Here is a 25,066-nt window from a genome sequence, read left to right on the forward strand (position 1 = left end):
CTAGAGGCACCCATACACCTACTGATTCGCCAATACATCTTGGAATATATATTTAACACTCATAAACTTTTTTAAAACACTGACAGTCACTGGATGATGTCATCAGCAAGCCTGGTTGGAGTAAGCGGAGTTCCTCTACATGGAACACCGTGAAGTGATAAAAATACTCTGCCGCACTACGTGGAGTTTTGCAAGTCATGGAATGTGCTTGTTCGTGCCTCTGTGCATTGATTTTCAGCCCTGTGTGTTTTTGCCTGCGCTGGAAAATCAATGTGTTTGGCACCATGCGCAGCGCAAGAGGGTGCTGCTTCTTTTCTGCCACTCAAGTAGATTTTTTACTTGAGCTGCAACTTTCTCAATGCTAACAAAAGGTTTCTCAAGGCAAGCGGTCGCGACCACCCGCATTGAGAAATGTGACCACCCGCATTGAGAAATCTCAACAGGAGCTGGATTTTTCTCACTCCCACTTGCCAACTTGATGGTGGGGAGAACGCACAAGAAAAAATCTCACAAGGAGTTGGATTTTCTTCACTTGCGCTTGCCAACTTGATGTTGGGAGCACAAGTTGCAGAGCTGAGTTGTTTTGGAACTCCAATTGCTCCACAGAGTGCAGAGTGCAGAAAACTATACAAACTCAATGAACAGAGCGGAGTTTACCACCCCCGGGCATAGAAAACAGTGATGTCATTTGAGATGCTATCAGTGATGTCACTTACCATGTCATTAGTGATGTAATATGTGAGGTCATAAGCAATACATTGTGAGGGCACAAGTTATAGCTAGCTCAGTTAACTATAACTGCTGAATTTCTCTATTTTTGTATTAGTAAAATGTCAGCCTAACTATAACGTCCCTGCAACCTTTGGTTTTTTTCAGTGAATTTCTAAGGTTTTTTAATTCTGTTTCCTAACTATAATGTCCTTGTAACCTTTGGTTTTTTTCAGAGAATTTCTTAGGTTTTTTTAAATGCTAATTCCTAACTATAACATTGCTTTAACCTTTGTTTTTTCAGTGAATGTCTATGGTTTTTGATTGAAATCTTTTTTATTAGTGAGAAAACGGAAGGATACTTCTTGTGAACACAGCATGTCACCTACAACCCTTTGAAGGGCCGGACGCGTAGAGCAAATAGTCAATGTAAAATCAAAAGGAATATGCTAAGCCAGGCATCATGACAAAAGGGTTACATAGCAAGTCGCCTTCAACCCATTTCGGGCCGGCCTCGTAGTAAGGCAATCACAGATTTTAAATCTCAATTATGAGAAAAACAAACAACAGGAAGCAATAAGAGAGAAAAAGAGGAAAAGATAAAAAGATGAAGACAAAGAGAAGAAATGTAAATGTATGTGTCTGGTAAAGCGCACTGCTGCCCTGAGGCGTCGTGGCGCTGTAGACCGCTGGGGAACCCGTCCTGGCTATCCCTGTAAGATGGTCCCTCCTGGGTATCTCGAAGGGGAAACCAGGCATCCCCGGCGAATGTGGGGGGCCGTTGTGGAGATGAGGCAAGCTAATGCCCAGAGTTGCCGAGTGTGTTCCTGGTTAGAGTAGGTACCGAGGTGAGAATTATCGAGTCCGTTTTGACCCTGGTCCACAACCCTGCCGCGTCGGGAATTGAACCCTGGTCCCTGGCCGATTCTCTGCTTGCGGATCTGCCGCCTCTAACCAGTGAGCCACACCTCTCCACTGATAGATGAGCGGGGAAAGGTAGGGGGGCTGGGAACACGATCCTATCAGGTCCAAGGCATGACCTATAACACTAATAAGGGAGAGAGGGGAGGGGGGGCAGGGGTGTGCTGTGTCAGGCTCGCCCTTTGAAATGAGTGGGCGACACTTCACGGGGGATCATTTGGAGTGTGCAGGAGGCCTCTCAAATTCTGGTGGATATACAGCATCATCAAAGAGGCCTAGAGCTCGAAGCTTCAGAGGTTGGAGGCAGGCATGTTCCATTTTATAGAGATAAGTGACAAGTGGTTGCCATAATTTAGTGAAATGAGAATCACAGGATTGCAAGCGCGCAGTGATTAATTCCATGGTCATAGTGTGCCATAGTCACGTGAACCAAACACTGATGGGGGGGTCTCCGCTTTCTTCCAATATAGGGCAATAAGTTGTTTAGCAGCGCCTAACATCTGGAGGGAGATATGCCAATCTTTGTGTGTGAGTGCGTGCAGGTTGTCAGGTTTAAGGCCTAGGATTACTGTAGCTGGAGTCTCAGGCAGGGGGAAGCCAAGCACCGTTTTTATATGACTGAGGATCTCCTTCCAGTATGAGGTCAAGAGTGAGCAGGACCACCAGATATGAAGAAAATCACCCGGAGAGCTCGAGCATTTCCAGCAAAGAGGAGAAGTTGTGGGAAACATCTTGTGCAATCTAAGAGGGGCGTAGTACCATTCAGTCATAACCATATAAGCGGTTTCCCGCTGGGAAATGCAGCGATAGACTTTCGGGATGTATCGCCACAGGCGTTCCCACTGGGTGGGGGTGATTTCAGAGGAGCTGTCCGATTGCCATCTACGCTGATAGAGGTGGAGAGTGGTGAGCTGGAGATGCTGTAGAACATGGTAAGTGTGGGATATTAGCCCTTTAGAGTCATCGAAGGAGCGCACTAAACGCTCAAAAGGGGTAAGTGTTCGGGTGGCCGCCTGCACCAAGTGAGATGTGTGTATCCAATGTCGGAGTTGTATATATTGTAGTCTAGCCCCCTCCGAGAGTTGGAATTCTTCTTTGAACTGGTCGAAGGATTTAAATATGTGACCCAGAAAAAGATCTCTAATCGTCCGGCACCCACCGTCAAGTCAGTGAGAAATCTCTTGGGGGTTTACAGCAGGCGGGATTCCCAGCGATGGGGGTGTGAGGGGATGGGAAGGTGGTGAGTCCCTTGGGGACAGCTACTTTGTCCCAGATATCAAGTACTGTCCTAGTAGGAAGAGTTTTGTAGGCACTACGCGAGCATGAGGCCCGAGGCAGCCAGGGGAGATCCCAAATGGATCTCCCAGTCACCGCTCTGTCCATATGGACCCATACCTTCTTGCTCTCCCATGCCATCCACTCCAATATGATATGAAGCGAAGATGAGAGACCCAGTAATACTCCAGCAAGTTCGGACAAGCTAATCCGCCTCTATCTTGAGGTAACATGAGGATTTTGTTGGAAATGCGCGGCCTACGCCCTCCCCAGATGAACTTGGTGATTTCGTGTTGAAGGCTTCAGATCTGGTGTTGCGGGATGGGGGTAGGAAGGGATTGAAAAAGATATGAGACTTTGGGGAGTACCGACATTTTAATTACGTGCAGGCAACCCAGCCAGGAGAGAGTAAGGGGTTTCCAATTTTGCATATCCTCTAGAACCACCTTCTTACAGTCCTGCCAATTAATTTGGGATCACGTGGTGAGAGTAGAGGTAAACTGAAGCCCGAGGTAGCGGATAGAATGGGAAGCCCATTGATAGGGGACAAGAGACTGGTGTGCAAGGATCTCTTCCTTAGGAATTGTAAGGTTTAGGACCCAGGATTTCTCATGATTAATATTAAGACCAGATGCCAATTCAAAGGACCGTAGTAGGGTCAGGAGGGCTGGGAGGGAGGTGTGCAGGTGAGCTAATGTGAGGAGAAGATCGTCTGCAAAAAGGGCCACTTTGTGGTGTTGGCCTCCAAGGGGGATGCCATGAATATCGGGAGCTTGACGAATCAAAATGGCAAGGGGTTCCACAATGAGAGCGAAGAGCGGGGGGAGAGAGGACATCCCTGCCGTGTGCCTCTATATATCGAGATGGGATTAGTGAGCTGACCGTTGACCCGAACCTGAGCCATTGGTGAAAGGTAAGGGGCCATGATCCGAGCTATCATTAAAGGGCCCGGCCCGATTTTGTGTAAAACTGCCTGGAGAAAGGTCTAGTCCACCCGATCGAACGCTTTCTCAGCGTCGAGCGACAGCACACATGCGGGTATGTTCCAGTGGTGGGCCTTCCCTACCTGGTGTGCGATACGACGTACGTTGTCCGCACCCTGACAATGGCGAATGAAACCAACTTGGTCAGGTTCAATGAGACCAGGTAAATGTGGGTCAAGCCGTTTAGCTAGTATTTTTGTGTAAATTTTAAGATAAGTATTCAGAAGAGCTATGGGACGGAAGGACGAGCAAAGTGTAGGGTCCTTGCCTGGTTTAGGGATTAGGACAATTTCCGCCAGCCCCATGGAGGGGGACGGCCCGGCATTAGCAGTGAAGGAGTTAAAAAGGCGGACAAGGTGGGACTGAAGCTGTGGTAGAAACATGCGATAAAAGGAGAGGGGGAGGCCATCTGAGACAGAGATGTCGGACATGGAGGCAGATACCGGCTCGCCAATCAGGGAATGTGAGATAAAGATGTGATCTATACATGAGTATGATGGTGAACAGTTGAGTAGTATGAATAGTCACATGTTTCGGGAGAATGGTAACGCCAAGAGTCTAGTAGGTTGAGGTCCGTCAATTGTCTCTTCAAGGCGGAGGACATGGCCCTTGCCCCATGAAAAGGTCCGTCACTACGATCCATGTCTGCATCCCACACCATATTGAAATTGCCCCTATGAAGAGAGAAGGATCTGCTTGCGGTACGTGTTCCCTCAAGAGAGCTCGAAGATAGGGATCCTGTGCCTGGTTAGGTGCATAGATATTGCATAAAGTAAGGGACCAGTGCACAATCTTGACCCCCACTTTAAGAAATCGACCTTCTTGGCTGCGGAATATTTTAGACTCCACCTGCCGGATGCCAGATCCACAGAGTATTGTCACTCCAGCTGTTTTGGAAGAAGCCGAAGTCCAGAATTGGAGAGGATATCGGGGATGGGCAATTCGGGGGACATCAGCATTCATCAGGTGGGTCTCCTGGAGGAGGATTATATCAGGGTGCTGCTGCAGGAGATAGCGCCATATCTGGTGTCGCTTATTAGGGGAGTTGAGCCCTTTGACATTTAGGGGGAGGATTTTCAGGCAAGTGATAGTAGCCATGACCAATCAAAGATGTGATTAAGCAATTGCGCCATAATGGGGGCAGGGCGGTACATTGGCGGGAAAAGGACAGGGGGCCACCGCCTTCACGAGGATAGAAGAGTAACCACAAAGAGCACCCCCACCCTCCACGGAGACGGAAAGAAGGAGAAAAAAAGGAAGATAGATGAAAAATAGGAGACACAAAAGTGGAAAATGTAACAACGGCCAATGGGGCCACAGTGTCCTGTTCCAGTCCAGGGACAATCGAGGCCCAACGGCACATGTCATCCTGGAGAAGTCACTCTCCAAGGAGCAGGAAGGGGGCTGGGTCTCCAGCCTTAGATTGCACCATCTGGGTGGGAGTTCCGGTGCCAGCAACATGGCCTATGTGGAGCTGGGGGCATCCCAGCCTGGGGGATGAGATACCAACGCATCAGTTGTAGGTGTCCAATGTGAGCGGCGAGTTAAACTGTCATATGTGAAGATGATGTCTATGGTTTTTGAAGTAATAGTCATGCTTGTAGAGTGGTGGTGAAAGGGGGCTGAGCCTCCGACCAGGTCTCAGGAATCCCGCTGTGTAGGACTTACAGGAGGTATTTTCATGGTTTTTTAAATTCTATTTCTTAATTTTAACATCTATTTTTTTTAGTGAGCTTCTAAGATTTTTGTATTTTCTTTCTATAATTAGATATTGTACATAATATATATATGTTATATACCACTCATTTTTTATTTGATATGTGTTTATCAGAAAGAACATTAATAACTATTTTGATTTTTAATATTTTTTGAGTCATCACACATTTTCGCATTTACTGTTGAAAATCTGTGATTAGCAAATGTATTTCAAATACTGAAAAATACACTTGAAGACATTTTTTAAATTAAGTTTAAGTCTAGCTATTTACTAAAATATTGTTAACTTTTCTTTTTGTTATCAATTTTGGAGAAAACCACATTCCCAATTTTTATATAAGCTACTACTGACGTCATCGCAATGACGTCAGTAGTCGCGAAGAGCTCCTGCTTTGTACATAGTGTTAAACATATACATAGACACATTCTACAGTATGTTTAACAGTAGAGTTTTAGTAGTGTACTGTTTAAACTCATATTTTTGTAGATAGTTTCCAGAAATCATCTTCAAAGCCTATTTTCCATTTTCGCTGTGACGCCAGGCATCACAATGACGTCAGTAGTCACAAAGAGAGTGTGCAATTTATAAAGTATAAGACATATATATGGACACATTCTACAGTATGGATCACAGTAGAGGTGTGTTTAAAGTTATGTTGTTGGAGTTATTTAGCCTAAAACTAATGTTGAAATCTATCTTTCTAATTTTGCGGCAATGCTGATTGTTACAACCATTTTTATAATCATGACGGTGGTGTGTTTTAGAGAAATTTTAAAAATTCTATACACATATTTCAGAGAACGTTTGACAGCAGGTGCCTATATACGAGAGCTTTAAAGATATGTTTTTATATTTACTTTATTCAAACCTCGTTTTATATTCCATTTACGGTGTTCGCGGTAACGTACGTAGTCACGAAGATCGACGGAGCTGAAAAGACAGTTATAGATTGGATAGAACAGTTTTCAACTATATTAATGGAAAGTCCCCACCCATGTTTTTTTCTTGAATGTTCCATTCATTGTGGAATCATTTTGAGCAGCTGTGTGTGCAGTAGAGAAGGTATTGTGGAGGTTGGCTGCATTTTCATTTTTTAATAGAACATGTCAGCTGGAGATGCCGAGGAGAACCAACTCCAACAGGAATTGAGGAGGTGGAAAGAGAAGAAAAAGATGAAGAGCCCCAGCTGAAGGAGAGCAGTATAGCTTGGGAGTTTTTCTCTATCCCACCTAAGGCAGTTGCAACATTTGTAAAATGTACCTAGACTTTGTCTAGAGTCTCCAACAAAAAGTGCTCATGTGGTACTGCGTTTATGCTTTATCATCTTATAACATACCACACAAATTATTTAAAAGAGCAAAGAAAGCCAGAAAAGCTGTGGCATCATCAACATCATATAGTGCTCTACCTGTTCCTGGAGGAAAAGTGCCAGCTGAAGCAGAAAGACATCATATGGAGTTGTTCACAGAATTTAGAAGGATGGCTACGCATTTCATGGACTGTTCAGCTATATTTACTGCTGGACAGCAGTCATTTCCAGCTTGTAAACATGCAGCAAAAGCGCACAGATGTTAATTTTTATTTGATGCATTCCTTACTTTGTGCCACTTGTTTCTGCTGCTTATTTTAGATTTTTATACCATTAAAAAAAAAAAGAAAACAGCAAATAAAGAATAAAATAAAAAAAGTTTTGTTTTAAAACCACCTTTTGTGGTTAAAAAAGATCAATTGAATGATGAATTTATGACTGCATGGGTAGTGTCTTGGATAACTGCATGTTGAGTGTCTGGGGGATTGGATGAGTGCAGGTGCAGTGCCTGGATCATTAGATGAGTGTAAGTGCAGTGCCTAGCTGAATGGATAAGTGCAAGTGCAGGGCCTGGGTGGTTGCGTGACTGCATGCGTAGTGCCTGAGTGGATAGATGATTGCATGGCTACTGCCTGGTTGACTGGATGAGTGCCTTAGTAGTGTTTGGGAGATTGGATGAGTGCAAGTGCAGTTCTTGGGTGTTTTCATGGCCTACATGGGTAATGCCTGAGTGATTGCATGAGTGCAAGTGTAGTGCCTGGATGACTGAATGAATACAAGCGCACTGCCTAAATGATTGGAGGAGTGCATGTGCAGTGCCTGGGTGAATGGATAAGAGCATGTGTAGGGCCTAGGTGAATAGGTTAGTTCAAGTGTGGTGCCTGGGTGAATGAATGAGTGCAAGTACACTGCCTGGATTATTGGATGAGTGCAAGTGCACTGTCTAAGTCAATTGACAGGCAGTGCCTGGATGATCCTATGTCTGCATGGGTCGGGTCATGCCTAATTCTATGAGTGCATGTGCAGTGCCTGGATGATTGCATGAGTGCAAGTGCAGTGGCTGGGTGAATGGATGAGTGTGAGTGCTGTGCATTGGTGATTGTTTGACTGTATGGGTAGTGCTTGAGTACATGGGTAGTGCCTGGGTGGCTGTATGTGTGCAACTGCGAGGCCTTGATGATTGAATGAGTGCAAGTGCAGTGCCTGGTTGACTGGATTAGGGGAAGTGTAGTTCCTGGGAAAATGGATGAGTGCAAGTGCAGTGCCTGGGTTTTTGTATGACTGCATGGCTAGTGCTTGAATGAATGGACAAGTGCATGGGTAGTACCTGTGTGATTGTATGAGTAGGATATTTTAACTGATTGCCTTTCCTTGGATCACTTTTATCGTATTCCCTGGCTTAAGTATGTAAGGTATTGCCTTGCAGACTTGGTAAGGGCTGATTTATTCACCAACCCAGAAAATATGTGCAGAGGAGACCTGTGTTGGGTGAAAGAGAACTTCTTTAAAAAACAGCAGATAAACAGGGAAGCAGAGGAATTGAAAAAGCCCAGTATGCGTGGGTGTTTCCCTTTGAAAACCGAATCATCAACTGAGCACTATCTTTTACGGCTCAAAAGTTCCCACAATCTATTCTTACTGACCAGGTTCCATCTGGACCTTTTTCAGTACCTCGTAGCCCACCCGGGTGGGGTACAGAGGGTCCAGGGTCTCCCTCCTTGTGGCTGCGACAGGAAGTCTCCATAGGATTTGATGCATTTTTTAATGTTCTAAAGTTTATACGATGTTCCCAGAAAATCCTTTCTCATTTCCATTTTAAAGAAGTGCAATTTTAGACAGGTTAGACCAGCGTCTTCTTTTTACACATGTTCACTATCAATTCTGTGTTATATGTTCTTAGTTTCTTGAGGTCTGCAGTCAGGCTCATATCTAGCTGTGACTAATCTATGTACTAGCATCCTTAAAAGAAATATATATATGTATATATTGCCTCGGTCCATGCTAAAGCCTGCCTTTTTATTCCAATAACTGAGCAGGCCGGTGTCGAGGAACTGAACTGTTTAAAGTATATTATATGGTTTTTAACTAATCTTATCTTTGTCTAGTTATTGCTGTACATATTGAACTTAGTTTTAAAGGACGACTGGTGACTACCAGGGAAATTCTAGTAGACTGAAATGTATAGCGTGCTGCTATCTGAGGTTCTTTGATTTTTTTTATGTAAATGTATACATTTTAACCATGTATTCAGATATATTGAATTGCATGTATTGTACTGAAATCGTTTTTGAACTATCCTGTACTTTTTATGGTCTATCTCAATAGATCGCATAAAGTTTATTGTATTGTATTGTATTGAGTGCAAGTGCAGTGCCTGGATGATTGGATGAATGTCTGGGTAGTGCCTGAGTGAAGTAGTGAATGCATGGGCATTTCCTGGGTAATAGTATGAGTGAAACTGGGATGCCTGGATGATTAAATGAGTGTAAGTGCAGTGCCTGGGTGAATGGATAAGTGCAAGTGTAGTTTCTGGGTAAATGGATGAGTGCAAGTGTGGTGCCTGGGTGAATGGATGAGTGCAAGTGCAGTGCCTAGATCATTGTATGAGTGCAAGTGCAGTGCCTTGGTGAATGAATGAGTACAAGTGCAGTGCCTTGGTGATTGCATGACTGCATGAGTAGTGCTTGAGTGAATTGATGAGTGCATGGGTAGTGCCTGTGTGATTGTATGAGTGCAAGTGCAGTGCCTAGATCATTGTATGAGTGTAAGTGCAGTGCCTTGGTGAATGAATGAGTATAAGTGCAGTGCCTGGGTGAGTGCATGACTGCATGGATAGTGCCTGGGTGGATGGATGATTGCATGGCTTCTGCCTGGGTGAATTGATGAGTATCTGAGTAGTGCATGGGAGATTGATTCAGTGCAATTGCAGTGCCTGGGCAATTCCATGACTGCATGGATAATGCCTGAGTGATTGTATGAGTGCAAGTGTAGTGCCAGGATGAATGAATGAGTACAAGTGCACAGCCTAGATGATTGAAAGAGTACATGTGCAGTGCCTGGGTGAATGGATAAGTTCAAGTGTAGTGCCTGGATGAATAGATTAGTACAAGTATGGTGCCTGGGTGAATGGATGAGTGCAAGTGCAGTGCCTGGGTGATTGCATGAATGCATGGGTGGTACCTGAGTGAATGGATGAGTGCATGGGTAATGCTTGGGTGATTTTATGAGTGCAAGTGCACTGTCTAAGTGAGTTGATAACTGTAAGTGTAGTGCCTGGGTGAATGGATCTTTGCAATTGCAGTGCCTGAATAATTATTTGACTGCATGGGTCATGCCTGGATAATTCTATGATTGCATGAGCACAAGTGCAGTGCCTTGATCATTGTACGAGTGCAAGTGCAGGGGACGGGTGAATGAATAAGTACAAATGTAGTGCCTGTGTGAATGGATGAGTGCAAGTGTAGTACCTGGGTGATTGTATGAGTGCAAGTGCATTGCCTAAGTGAATGAATGAGTGCAAGTGCAGTGTCTGGATGAATGAATGAGTGCAAAGGTGTGCAGACAAAATATTGAGCTGGAAATTTTTAACTACAGGAATATGGAGTCCTAAATATCATCAGTGAGAAATGGCTACAGGAAGAATAGCGTGGTCAAGAATATCGATTTGAAGGTAAGAAATATGGTTTAAAAAAAACTAGAAGTCAATTATATCATTTTCAAAAATATAGTTGTTTAAAATATCGATTTTTTTAGTTAGTGTTATGTATGTTAGTATATATTTTAACCCCTTGCATGCCCGCCCCTTTCCCCGCCCAGTGCCGCGCTTTGTATTAGCGGGCGGAGTTCATGACGAGCTGGACTCGTCATGGGCACAGCGCCACCGCAGCCCATGACGAGTCCAGGTCGTCATGGGCACTGAAGGGGTTAAAAGCATGTGATGTATTTGTTTGTATAAGAATTGTTTATGTTTTTTAATATCTGTGTTCAATTTTTAATAGTTATCAATTTTATTTTTATGACATTTTGTGTTTTTTTGGTCCATAGCGGGTTGTGGGTTTATAGGGGAATAGGTTGGGAAGTAATTTAATTACAATTGATTAATGACATTAATTAATTATGCATATTTAATTAAGATTTTATAGTTTTAACTATGGGAAGCAATTTGATTTTAATTATTATTAATTTGTTGTTAATAATTAATTAATTGAAAATTAAATATGGAAATTGTGTAATTATTTTGAGTACAGGTTGTGGGGTATATAGGGATAAAGGGTGGGAAGTAATTTATTTTTAACTAATTTATAATTAGACGTTAATTAATAATAATTAATTATTTGAAAATGAAATATGGAAATTGTGTAATTATTTTTAGGTGCAGGTTGTGGGGTTTATAGGGGTAAAGGGTGGGAAGTAATTTATTTTTAATTAATTAATAATTAGGTGGTAATTAATAATATATGGGAACAGTGTAATTAATTTTAGGGCTGGGTTGTTAGGTTTATAGGGGTAAAGGGTGGGAAGTTACTTAATATTATGTGTTTTTATTTGTTTTGTAATTAATAATATTTATTTAATTGATAATTAATTATGTTAACTTAATTATGGAAGCACATTTTATTTTTTATTTTGATGTGGTTTGTCAAGTGTGTGGTGTTATATGGTAGGATGTAAATAAAATATATGTGTGTAATAATGTTTTTGTTTATGAATAATTTGTTACTAAAAATATTTGTTATATTTTATTTCATATAATATTTGTAGGTATTGGTGATATGTATTTCACATTATAATAGGTTTTTATTTTTGTATAATGTATTATATTAAAAATATTTGTATTTTAATTTTTAACATATTTATATATATTTAGTAATTTTTTTTGTCCTTCAAATATAAAAATGTTTTGGTCGTCATTCGCCTTTAACCGCCTCGATAGGACCAACCGCCCATTCGTAGCCTTACTTCTTGACCTTGAATGTCTTTGGCTTCTTATATGGAATCTCTCGGTACCTCAGCCCGCAAGGATACTTTTTTTTTAGGTTGGAAGGTTAATTCCCCTGTTATGAGAGGGGGGAGGTTGGGTTTACTCCAGGTAGGTCTTATGCTAACCTGATGGACATTGTCAATAGCCTAAAAGCATAGGATAGTCCAAGGAGTATCCAAAAGGCATACTCATAGGTTCCACAACAAAAAAACAACTAAAAAAGCTACCTGCATTGAATCAACAGGTCCCAATATGCGATTTATTTCTTACTACATGTTCTAGACATGTCCAGCTTGGATACTTCGTATAATGAGGTCAACCAATCTGAGTGATCGGGTGGAACTGGATCTATCCAATGTTTGCAAATTTGCCTCCTAGCCATTAACATTTTGTAGAATAACAGCAATCTGGCAGGGCCTACGATGTTACTGCTGAGGCCGAAGATTATCAGGGACAGGTTGATATGGATTGGTACTTTTAAGATACTCTCAAGAGTCTTCTGCACAACTTCCCAGAAAGAAGCGATGGAGGGGCAGTCCTTAAACATGTGTATATCCGATGCTTCTGCCATCCCACATTTGTTGCACACTTTCCCTTTCAAAAATGTTGATAATCTGAGAAGGGATAGATACGCTCTATGAGCGGTGAACAGATGGTTCCGCTTCAGCCAAGCAGGTTTAACTAGTCTGAAAAGAGTTTTAAACGAGTCCTGCCATAGAAGATCACACTGTGGTGCCGATCACGATCCGGTAAAAAAATGGCCCGTACGACTCCTATTGGGTCTTTTTACCGTACGAATCGTACAAGTGCCGTACAAACTGCCAATTACGATTCGCATGGGAAAAAGACCATACGAATCGCATTGGGAATTATACCCCACACGTCCTCGGGTCGGAAAATGTGTCCGACACGTCCTCGGACGATTTACCGTACAAATGTGAAAAGTGAAGTCCGACCGCGGAATCACGATCCATCCCGTGCGTCCGATGTTACAACCGTATGGAAAAAACACCGTCCGCACCGAACTCCCATAGCAACCATGGAGACAAGTGTCCACATACGCGCCCAACACCCCCCCAGCCCCCGTACGTTCGAGTCGTACCCCCGTGTATGTACACCCGTGTACGTGTCGTACCCCCCGTGTATGTACACCCGTGTACGTTCGAGTCGTACCCCCACCCGTGCATGTACACCCGTGTACGTGTCATACCCCCCTGTGGATGTACACCAGTGTACGTTCGAGTCGTACCCCCACCCGTGTATGTACACCCATGTACGTGTCGTACCCCCGTGTATGTACATCCCTGTACGTGTCGCACCCCCCGTGTATGTACACCCGTGTACGTTCGAGTCGTACCCCCACCCGTGTATGTACACCCGTGTACGTATCGTACCCCCGTGTATGTACACCCGTGTACGTGTCGTACCCCCGTGTATGTACACCCGTGTACGAGTCGTACCCCCACCCGTGTATGTACACCCGTGTACGTGTCGTACCCCCGTGTATGTACACCCATGTACGAATCGTACCCCCACCCGTGCATGTACACCCGTGTACGTGTCGTACCCCCACCCGTGCATGTACACCCGTGTACGTGTCGTACCCCCCGTGTATGTACACCCGTGTACGAGTCGTACCCCCACCCATGCATGTACACCCGTGTACGTGTCGTACCCCCATGTATGTACACCCGTGTACAAGTCGTACCCCCACCCGTGCATGTCACCCGTGTACGTTCGAGTCGTACCCCCACCCGTGTATGTACGACCCGTACCCTCATCCGCGGACGTATGGAGCGTACCCCAGGCCCCAACACCAGCACCTTCACACAACATCGCGCATGTACGAGTCGTACCAAGCCAGACACAAGGACAGGACTGTACAACAAAATGCCCGAAGTACACACCGTACACACGCTAAAAACGCACGTACACAACCAGGACAAAGCAAAACAACACAAGAATACACCATTCGAATGGCACAAAGCCACTAAACATGTCCAACAAGCTCAAAAACAACACAATCACTGACCTGCAACTGCCAAAATCCAAAACAGAGGCCCAAAACACAACCACTCCTTATAACACACCCACCCAAAGTTCAAACACAGCCACACCCACCAATGGACCAATAAAAAGGGCCCACACACACAAACCATGAGCCTTTGCAACAGACTCACTGCTGCCAGACCCCACAGACAACCTACAGCACCATACTAGAACCTTTACCACACCTTACACTTGCACACCTTCACACACACACCTTCAAAAACACCCCCACATCACATTCACACACACACCTGCACAACCACACCCCCCCCACAACCATCCACACACACCCCCCCCACCATCCACACCCACACCCCTCACCATGCCCACTAACAAGAATCCAAAGTTCACTAGCCGAGAGTTGGAGGTCCTTGTCGATGAAATCCTCAGAGTTGAGCCACACCTCTTTGGAACATTGGTCAGACAGACCAGCATTTCAGAAAAAACAGCCATGTGGCAGACCATCGTCGATGCTGTGAATGCTGTTGCGGACACCAGAAGGACCAGGCATGAATGCCAAGCCAGGTGGTACAATCTGCGGAGGAGGGTCCGAGCCAAAATGACGGATGAACACAACCAGGCCAACGTCACTGGAGGAGGGCCGCCCCGCAGACACGTAGATTACCATCCCTGGGAGGAGAGGGTGATGGTCATACTGCCGGTGGTGGCAGTCGACGGATTAGAAGGACTTCGAGACCCGGGTGAGTACACAAACAACCCACCTCACATGGGGGGAACGTCATCCACAACCAAACTCACAAACAGGCACGCAACCACCCTAAGCTATCGCATGACTCAACCACACTCCATGAACACGCACATGCCACTAGCGCCACCATGCCCCATGCACCCAGCTGGACAATGTCAAGTCACAGGCCACAGAAAACACCAACACAAGACACGGTAAGCCGGATGGCGGGAGTGTGGGCCCCAAAAATCACATAGTGCAACTCAGAAGCAGACAACAATGCCCTCTGCCCATATGGCCTAGGTCACAGCCAGACAAACAGTGTGTCCCCACACAGGAAAGACTCGCCAGCAAATGGCGGACGCCTTGCATCAACACATGGGGGTGACGGCACGTTCTTGCACATGACAGCAGCTAATGAACAGCCAACACTGTGAAAGAGTGGCAGCACACACCACCACAGCAGCAGTGCAGACACACACACTACACCCAATGGGTGCCTGGAGATCAGAAACAAACTCACATCAACAATCCAAGGGCCATTCAAAGATCTGCTAAGAGTGTGTGCCCAGGAAGCTGGGCTGAGATGACAGAGGGTGACACACAGAGGGAGGGAGAGGGGGACAGAGAGGGAGGGAGACGGACAGAGGGAGGAGGCTGACACACAGAGGGAGGGAGAGGGGGACAGAGAGGGAGGGAGACACAGGGAGACGGACAGAGGGAGGAGGCTGACACACAGAGGGAGGGAGAGGGGGACAGAGAGGGAGGGAGACACAGGGAGATGGACAGAGGGAGGAGGCTGACAGACAGAGGGAGGGAGAGGGGGACAGAGAGGGAGGGAGACACAGGGAGACGGACAGAGGGAGGAGGCTCACACACAGAGGGAGGGAGAGGGGGACAGAGAGGGAGGGAGACACAGGGAGACGGACAGAGGGAGGAGGCTGACACACGGAGGGAGGGAGAGGGGGACAGAGAGGGAGGGAGACACAGGGAGTCGGACAGAGGGAGGAGGCTGACACACAGAGGGAGGGAGAGGGGGACAGAGAGGGAGCGAGAAAGGGACACACAGGGAGAGCAAATCAGCCTTGTGGGGTGTGGGGATGTCTGCTCCTCAGCAGGTGGACTGCGTGCATGTAGACAAGGGTGGCCAGTGCCAGAACCCCCCCTCTTCTCCATGGCAAAACACAGGGCCATGTCACAACCTGTGCATGAGCACAACGACAGCTACCTGCATTATATAAGTGTGTGGAACCACTCCATGTGCACACGTACAGTGCTACACAGAAGGCGCCAATGCATGGCTCGCCACACCTGCCCACTCCACTGCTGACTGCTGTCACAATTGACGCAGCAAGTAAGACTGTGCCACACATAGGTAAAGTCTCAAAAGCTGTGGCCAAGGGACATACCCATGCACAAGTGCACTGTCAGTGGAATGCAAGACATATCCAAATTCCCCGAGGAAACGTGCCAACTTTGAAAACAATGAAACATGGATGTTGCATGGAACAAAATTAACATTGTCTCTCTTACACACAGGTCAACGTCGTGGATCACCCCCCAACACTGGGGGGGAAGACTCACCGGACCCGGCTCGGCGGGATGACGGAGCCACCGGCAGCGACGACTCTCACCACTCTGTGGATGAACCCGACTGCGACCAACCTGGCCCCTCTGGTGTCCAACGACCTGCAGCACCTGCGTCAGGTACAACTGGGCCAACCACCACCCCCACTCCTGCCACATCCCAGGAGAAACCCAGGATCCCTGCCCCACCACCACAATGCAGCCAGGCTGGCCAGGAGGGACACGGTGTCCCGGGCACCCAGGAGGAGGCAGGCGACAACGCAAATGCCACCCCTCAGGGGTCCCGGAGACCCGATGTGCCCACAAGGGCAGGCCAGGTGCAAGTGGGCAGGGGTGGTGGGAGTGGAGGACGGCGGAGGCGCCAGCCTGACCAGTTGGCTGGGGAACCGGTATATTCCCATGTCCGAAACATCCTGGACACATACCGGCAGGACACCACGGGCATGGCCCAGGTTGTGTCCATCCTCGAGGGGATCAAGACCCAGCAGGCCCAGCAACATGCGGAGCAACATGCCTGTCTACTGCAACACCAACGGAGGATGGAGGACAGACAGGCTGAGCTCGTGACGGTGTTCACGGGAATTCACAGTACACTCCGTCGGATGGCCGACAACATGGGCAACCCTCCCTGTGCCAGCAGGCGTAGAACATCACCACCCACAGGGAGGGAGGAGGAGGAGGAGGAGACATCCGACGGAGCATCCCAAACATCGTCACGGCCTGCTTCTGAGGGTCCCCGCAGGAGGGCGGGTCGTCCACGGAAAAGACCGAGAGGGTCGGCGCAACAGCACCATCTCCCAGGACACCTGGCCTGGCACCTGGCCAACTGGAGCAACAGCAGCACAGCAGCAAAAGACATGCTCTGCCACATGGACTTGCTGGTCACTGTCTGACCAATGTTGACAAAGACTGTGGCATGGACTCTGAGGATTTCAAATGGCAAGGACACCAACTCCCCTAGTGAACTTTGGATTCCACACACCCGGAAAGCCCCTCATGTCAAACCCCCCGCCCCCACCCCAACCAAAATAAAAAGTCACGCCATAAAGAGAAGATGCCTACATTTTGCATTATTACCTTACATGTGTCTTGTAAAGTCTAACTATGCCTGAGTTCTCATTTGACTTCAACCATCCACACCCTGGGGCCTGAGTCTGGCACAGGACACACATGGGTCACATTGTAGTAGGCAAGACAGACATGGAGCACCATACACACTTGTGATGGGCCCAACCAGCTGAGGGGGTGGCCGCACAACCGTGCCGACAGACATATTGAGTACAGCGACAGCCATGCATAGAGGTCAGGGATCATGTGGAGTGTCCTGGGGGGCACCCAGGTATGTGTGGACAGGTGGCAGAACCATGTCCTGCAAGCTTGAGTGAGGTGGATGCAGTGAATGGTGGCCTGGCCAACGTTGGATGCATGGGGATGGCACATGTCACAATACCCACACAGTCATGGACATCATGCACAATACAGAGACTAATGCCACACAAACAGCTTGCATCTTGCTACTCTACACATAGACACAAAGCCACTATCACGGAAAACCATGCCAGACATGCCGGAAGCACCGTGGCAACACACCAGCATTGACTGAGAAGAGGCACCTTGGAGGCATAGGGACACCTTTATTAGTCATGTATTCGGGATTGCTGAGGCAACTCGGAGTACACATGAACGGGTCATGTGGAGTAACATGTGGGTCCAACACTGGCACCCCCCTTCTGCAGCCCAAATGCGTGATAGCCATGGAACTGGCACACAAGTGTCGGCTAACAGCTAAACACCCCCTACTGCTCACGGAGAGACTGCCATACACCACTGATCCGCTGATGTGGAAGTCCCACACCATGTCAAGCCAAGGCAAACCGTATGTGTCCGAGGGCAGTGTAACACACATTGATGCCATCATCACATTCCACAATCCCATCACTGATGACTGTCAACAAGTCTGACCATCTATTCAGGTGTACCCAGCTGCATGTAATGTGTACCATGGTGATGCGACATGTCTGCAGAGGAACCAAACATCGACAGGGGCAGTGTGCATACATCGTGAACAACTGCCACACCCAATACACCCCTGAAGCATCCCTTACCCTAAGGAGACTTCCAAACTTGTCAGTGCGTGTAACGCTGAGTCAGCACACGATGACGTGTCCATGAGGAATAGCAGTGCCACAACAATGCAACCAGCAGACGGCATGCGCAAGTACCTGGGGATGAGAGACACACAAGAAGTCAGCCACAAAAAGCACAGCCACTTACATGTACATGTACTCGACACATGTAAGGATGACAACATGCCAGGTCACAATTATGACTGGGGAAATACACTCATCACTGGCACCATCACTCGAGTGACACATCCACACACACCTCTGACTCACGTGGCATACATGCAGATGGACACACACATCGCAACACATGCCACACGGGGACCAATGCGTGCACACACAGACACTGGTACTCACCACTAAGCAAAGAAGTCCCGTATGAGCCGACTCCGGATGTCCTCTTGCGGAACCACGTCCTCCAAATCACTAGCCCCATTGCCAAGCCCTTCGTCCTCCACGGGTGGATGGTCCTGATCATCTTGATCCAGGATGAGTGGCACAGCTTTCTCAACTGCCATGTTGTGCAGCATGCAGCAGACCATGAAGAGTTTGCAGACCTTCGCCGGGGCATATGGGAGCGCGCCGCCGGTCTTGTGGAGGCATCGGAATCGGCTCTTCAGGAGGCCAAACGACCTCTCTATCACTCGCCTTGTCCAGCCATGGGCGGTGTTGTAGCGGAGCTGGGCCGGCGTGATGGGGTTGCGGAGAGGTGCGATCAGCCATGGCATGTTGGGATAGCCAGCGTCCCCTACATGGAAAGCACATGGACATAAGGAGGACAGGAGAAGCGGTCGTGCTGGAAGTCTACGCAAAATACAGGACAGACAGACTGTACCCACCAACAACACATGCTCGTTCGTTGCGCAGCTGCGTCATCATTTCAGGCATCCTGCTACGCCTCATGATGTAGGCATCGTGTGCTGATCCTGGAAAATGAGCACAGACATGTGAAATCACCATGTTGGACAGACACACCACAAGGGCATTGATGGAGTGGTAGTGCTTGCGATTCCTGTACGCTACCTCCTGTGCCTGTGGTGGTACCAAAGCCACATGTGTCCCATCTATGGACCCAATGACATGGGGCATCCCTCCCAGGGCATAGAATCCACGCTTGACCCCAGTCAACATTTCAGGGGTTGGGAAATGGATGAAGTCATCCAGGTGAAGCAACATGGCCTCTAAGAAATTATGCAGCACACGGCAGAACATGCTCTGGGACATGCCACCAACATGAGCTATGGTATTTTGAAAGGTACCCGTGGCAAGAAAATGTAGGGCTGCCATTACCTTCAGCTTGGGTGTCAGTGCCGTAGGATACCTGTGCAGCGGTTGCAGGTGTTGTGCCAGTCTCGCCGTCAACTCCAGAATCAACGGTTGGGGGAAGCGGTAGCACCGGATACAGTCATTCTCCCGCATGGCAGCCAAGTCCGGAATTGGTCGGGGAAGAGGCGGCGCTCTGCAGTAATTTGGAAGTGAGAAGGAAGAGTGAGTGCACCACAACAACTATTGATTTGTACTGAGCACATGTTAATCTGTCAATACACATATGCTACATACGGAGTCAGGTATGTGCCACATGCCCTGGACACGTATGGCTGCCAGGTGACACTCCTACCAAGACCGAGCTACACATGGAGATTGTGAACCTCCACATGCCATGGCATGGGATTAGCTGTGTCCCAGTGTAAGTGAACAGCCAGATGCAACACAGGAGTGACATACATCAACACATCAGCAGAAGTAGGATGTCGATTGCAGAGACTGGTAGCGGAACACTAGAGCCACAGGTCACATGACAGTACACTAGGACAGCCCACACACCTTGCCATGAAGGTGTACATGTCATGACTCACCACACATTCATAGAGAGGATGCAGACATGTCCTTGTTACGCTACTCTGTGTCCCATGCATACATACGCACCTCACATCCGATACCACATGTGGCATGGTGTGCGGAACAGTGTGCCATGTCAATCTACACACAGACACATGTTGGTTGCTGCAACAGCTGATGCTTTTGAGGGAGCTCCAACATCAACCTAATGGGAACCCCCCACACATACATGACATAGTCACATCGTGCACCGTGGGTAGTGACATGTCTGGTGTGGTAACCCCTGTACCGGGCCTCAGGGGACACTTGCGTGTGTTGTTGACCGTGCCATGCCAGTGACGCTCATCCCAAGTGTGCAGTATGACATGCACACATGTCAAAGGAGTCAAGGGCATGCCAGGCACACATTGCACTGTCACACATTACATGTGTACACATCTCATCATACATCTTGTGCCTTCTCCACTCAGGAGTAATGTGCCACATCACAGCCTTTCACACCTGTGCCCCACACATGTAGTACTGCCCAGACAATGCCTTGATGTCCATCCATGGACAAGTATGTCAGCCCTATTCCTTCCTGTGTGCTGCCTGTCACCACTGTGATGTGTGAAAAGCACCGTACTTTCGCAAAGAGGGCCTGTGTACGTTCCCGTATCACTATGGGAGTGCTGCCGTATGTGTACCCATAGTGATAGTGAGCGTACAGGCGTGTGTACGCTCCGTACCACTATGGGTGTTCTCGCGTATGCGTACTCATAGTGATAGTGAGCGTACAGGCGTGTGTACGGTCCGTACCACCATGAGTACGCATACGCGAGAACACCCATAGTGGTACGGAGCGTACACATGCGTGTACGGCCCGTCTCACTATGGGTGTTCTCGCGTATGCGTACTCATGGTGGTACGGACCGTACACACGCCTGTACGCTCACTATCACTATGAGTACGCATACGCGAGAATACCCATAGTGGTACGGAGCGTACACACGCGTGTACGGCCCGTCTCACTATGGGTGTTCTCACGTATGCGTACTCATAGTGATAGTGAGCGTACAGGCGTGTTTACGGTCCGTACCACCATGAGTACGCATAAGCGAGAACACCCATAGTGAGACGGGCCGTACACGCGTGTGTACGGTCTGTACCACTATGGGTGTTCTCGCGTATGCGTACTCATAGTGATAGTGAGCGTACAGGCGTGTGTACGGTCCGTACCACCATGAGTACGCATACGCGAGAACACCCATAGGGGTACGGAGCGTACACACGCCTGTACGAGCCGTTGATATGCATTTGGGGTGCCCTAGGGCCCCGGAACGCACCGTACCTGTGTGTGAAGCTCCAAATTACATAGGGGACACATGAGGGACAAGTATAAAGGCCTACATGCATGCTGGTTGTCATGGAGACCAAGTTTAAAGTTTGAATTTGTTCCGGAAGGTGCACAGCAGAAGTCAGTTGGAATGAATCAACTTTGTTGCAATGTGTTTGTGGAGTTGACATCATGCTGAAGAAAAAAACACAATAAGAACCCACTGACTGTGCTAGGTTTGAAGGGATTGGAGGAAACATAGGATGAAAATGTGAGTGACCAATCACTCTGTACTCCTGTGCATGAAACAGGCCAGCAAGGCAGATATAAGGCAGCCAGGTCCCATGAGGGAGCACTTGCCTGCACATCTTTGTATTCCACGACCCAGCTGCTGCTACTGATTCCCTGGAACCATGTCAAGGTCTGTGGAGAGGTCACAGCCTTTCACCCTGGAGGAGAACCTGGCTTTGCTGGATGTGATCCTCCCACAGTACCCCATGCTGTATGGGCGACCAGGGTATCAGGTGAGTGCAGAGTCCACTGGCACAGACTGTGTCCCTTTTTTGTGACTGTGACTTCTGGCATTGTGTCCAGGTGTGGCACACATGCTATGTACTGTAGGGGGGGGGTCCCGGGGGGGGAATGCCTGATGTCTCCCAGCCAGAGCATGCTGTGGTGCATGTCTGCCGTCCTCACTTGCATTGTGTTTACTGTGACAATCACTGCATAGTGCATGCCACATTCTGCCTGTCTTACCCTCCTGGGAATGTAGCCTCTACAGTCCTCATTTGATTATTTGGTCAGCCCAGTGTGACAGGTGACTGTACCCACAGATGTGTGTTAGTTCTGTGCACCTGAGCTGCGAGTGTCCACATGATGTGTTCGTACCCTGGACATCGGTGTGTGTGTAAGTCCCCTGTCATGTGGGTGGGTGCATATGTGGAGTGTGGCACCCGGGCTGCATGAGGGATTGATATACCCTGCCCATGTGATGTGAGCAGGGAGCAGTGCTGTGTGTCTGACGTGCAGAGCCAGCCCCACACCTGTGAGCCCACCCCCGTCTAGTGGCACATGTGCAGAGTGAGTTTTGTCGCAGCATTTGGCAATGGAAGGTGAATGTCCTGTGCCTGTGTGTGTCTGTGTACTCTGCTGCGGTAGCGTCAGTGGCCTGTGGCATGTGACTGCTTAGAGGTGCTGCACATTATCCTGGTGTACCTTGTGATGCACAGTGTGAGCCTGGATCATTGATTGTGTAGTTGCCCTCATTCCACCTGTGTACTTTCAATGGCACGTACTGCTTTTGCCCTTCCCCAGAGGATGATGTCCCTATGACAAAGGTGCAATGTGTTGGATGCATACTATGCCTTGTTGTACACAGCACATTTGTTCTAATATGTCTCTCTGTGACATGTGCCTGGTGTATTGATGTAGTGTCACTTGTTCATCCTCACAGGTGGGCGCCTCTGCCAAGAAGCAGATATGGCTGACCGCCGTCAGTGCCGTGAGGAGTGCGGATGGTCGGAAGCGGCGCCTGTCCCAGGTGAGGAAACGCTGGCAGGATATCCGGTGCTGGACGCGGAGGATCGCATGGGTCCTGCTGGGGGACTCACCTGAGACCCATAAGAACCGGGGGCGCCGCCGTCTGACCCACATCCACAAGCGTGTGCTGGCGGTGGTATTTCCAGACTTGGAGAGGCACTTACAGGAGAAGCAGCAGCAGGAAGGGGGTAGGTACATGTGTGTTTGTTGTGTGTCACCAGCATTTGTAAGTGCACAGTTGCATGGATTCACTGCCAGGTTTTAAAGGTGCTGTGCAGATCCAGTTACCCACAGTATAGCTGTGCTCTCCTGCCTCCCTTCCCCTCCTTGCAATGTGTTCCCTGGTCTGTGTGTAGTCACTCCTTCACAAGGTTATCTAGGCTGGCACTTTCTCCATGTGAACTATGCCTGTAGCATCATGTGTGGGGGTGGTGTGTAACAGGTTTTGGGAGCTTGCCTGTGCCCTGTCCAGTTCAGTACATGTGGGTTCCATGTCAGTTGGCACTGATGCCGAGCGCAGACATGGGAGTTAGTCTCTCAAGTGTCATGCCTTACAGCGCGCATGTCCTATGTTGTGGCCTGTGACATGATGTGCATGAGTGTGCGATACGCATAGTGCAGGGATGGTGGCGTGTGTTGCAGTCATTCCCATTCAGGACCATGGAGTTGTGTGGCCACTACTGTCCCCTGGGGCATATTTTCCTAGGTGTCATGTGTGTCATCACAAAACGTGGACACTCTCAGTGTCTACAGCATAGGTTGTGCTCTGTGCCATTGTCCCCTGGCACCATGTATATTGACGTGAAATGTAGTACAAGTGTCCACTGTACAGCCTGACCTGATTTCCCTTGTTCATAATCACAGTGGCCAGTGCCTGTGTGTCTTGTTACAATCATCTGATGATGGCCATTTGTACATGATTCTTTGGACAGGCGCACCTTGGGAATTTGGCGTCCAATCTTGCATTTATGCAGCCCCTGTGTATTTCACCCAGACTAAGAGATGTAAGTGCTTCCTGTGTCTCAAAAAATTGTCTCATGTAGGGGGAGGTTGGTGCGGGCAAAGCCTACATGTCAACACCTGAAATATCCTTGCTAGGTCTGGCCAGTGTGTGATGTTTGTCTGGACATACACTCAAGGTGCAGTGAGACAGTCATGTTGGCCATGTTTTCAGTATTACCTATGCAGCATGCGCCTCAAGTTCATGGATATGGTCCCTGCTCATCCCTATTTTCGGCAACGCTGTGTGGTGCAGATGCAGTGCTGGATTGTCCCCAGGGCCTGGCTCCTATGTCAAACTCCATTTCATGTCATTTGCAATTGTGTCATGCTCTCCATGGATTTTCAGTGGCATGGTGGGTCTACCAACTGTGTGTTGCATGCCCTACATCTGTACCTTGTTTTGTAGATGTTACTGATCTTTCTTTTCAGGCTATGCACTGTAACCTATGTAGATTGGACTCATGTGACATATGTATACAGGTGTGTGATTAATTGCTGTCTCTTCACCTTGCCCACAGCATCGTCGGGGGACACGGAGGGAGACATGAGCACAGACGGAGCAGAGGGACCGAGCACCAGTGCCAGCGTTGACATCGTGGCTGGCACATTGAGTGGTACGGAGGCGGAGGAGAGTGAGGCCGAGGACCTGTCCACTGGCACGACTGAATATGAAGCTGACGGGTCCGAGGATGATCTCTCCGAGTGGGCGGAGGCTGCACCACCAGCTGACAGTGGCACAACATTGCACCCCGCCCCCTCCATTGCCATCAGCCGCCTCCCACTTGCTCGTGTCCCTTCCCAGCGTGCCCGGTCACCACATGTCTCCTTCCTGCCAGGCACCGCACCCTCTGCCCCTGTCTCCACTGCTGCCGCCAATGCCGAGTCTGTGGACATCCAGCGGCAGTTGCAGATTGGTCAGGCTGCGATCCTTAATGTCCTCCATGGCCACAGCCAAGTGCTGCACAACATGGAGGCATACTTGGAGGGCATTTTTTCATCGCACGCTGACCAACGCCAGTTGCTGAGGTCC

Source organism: Triturus cristatus, chromosome 1_2 (genome assembly GCF_964204655.1).
Source record: "Triturus cristatus chromosome 1_2, aTriCri1.1, whole genome shotgun sequence".
Lineage (NCBI taxonomy): Eukaryota > Metazoa > Chordata > Amphibia > Caudata > Salamandridae > Triturus > Triturus cristatus.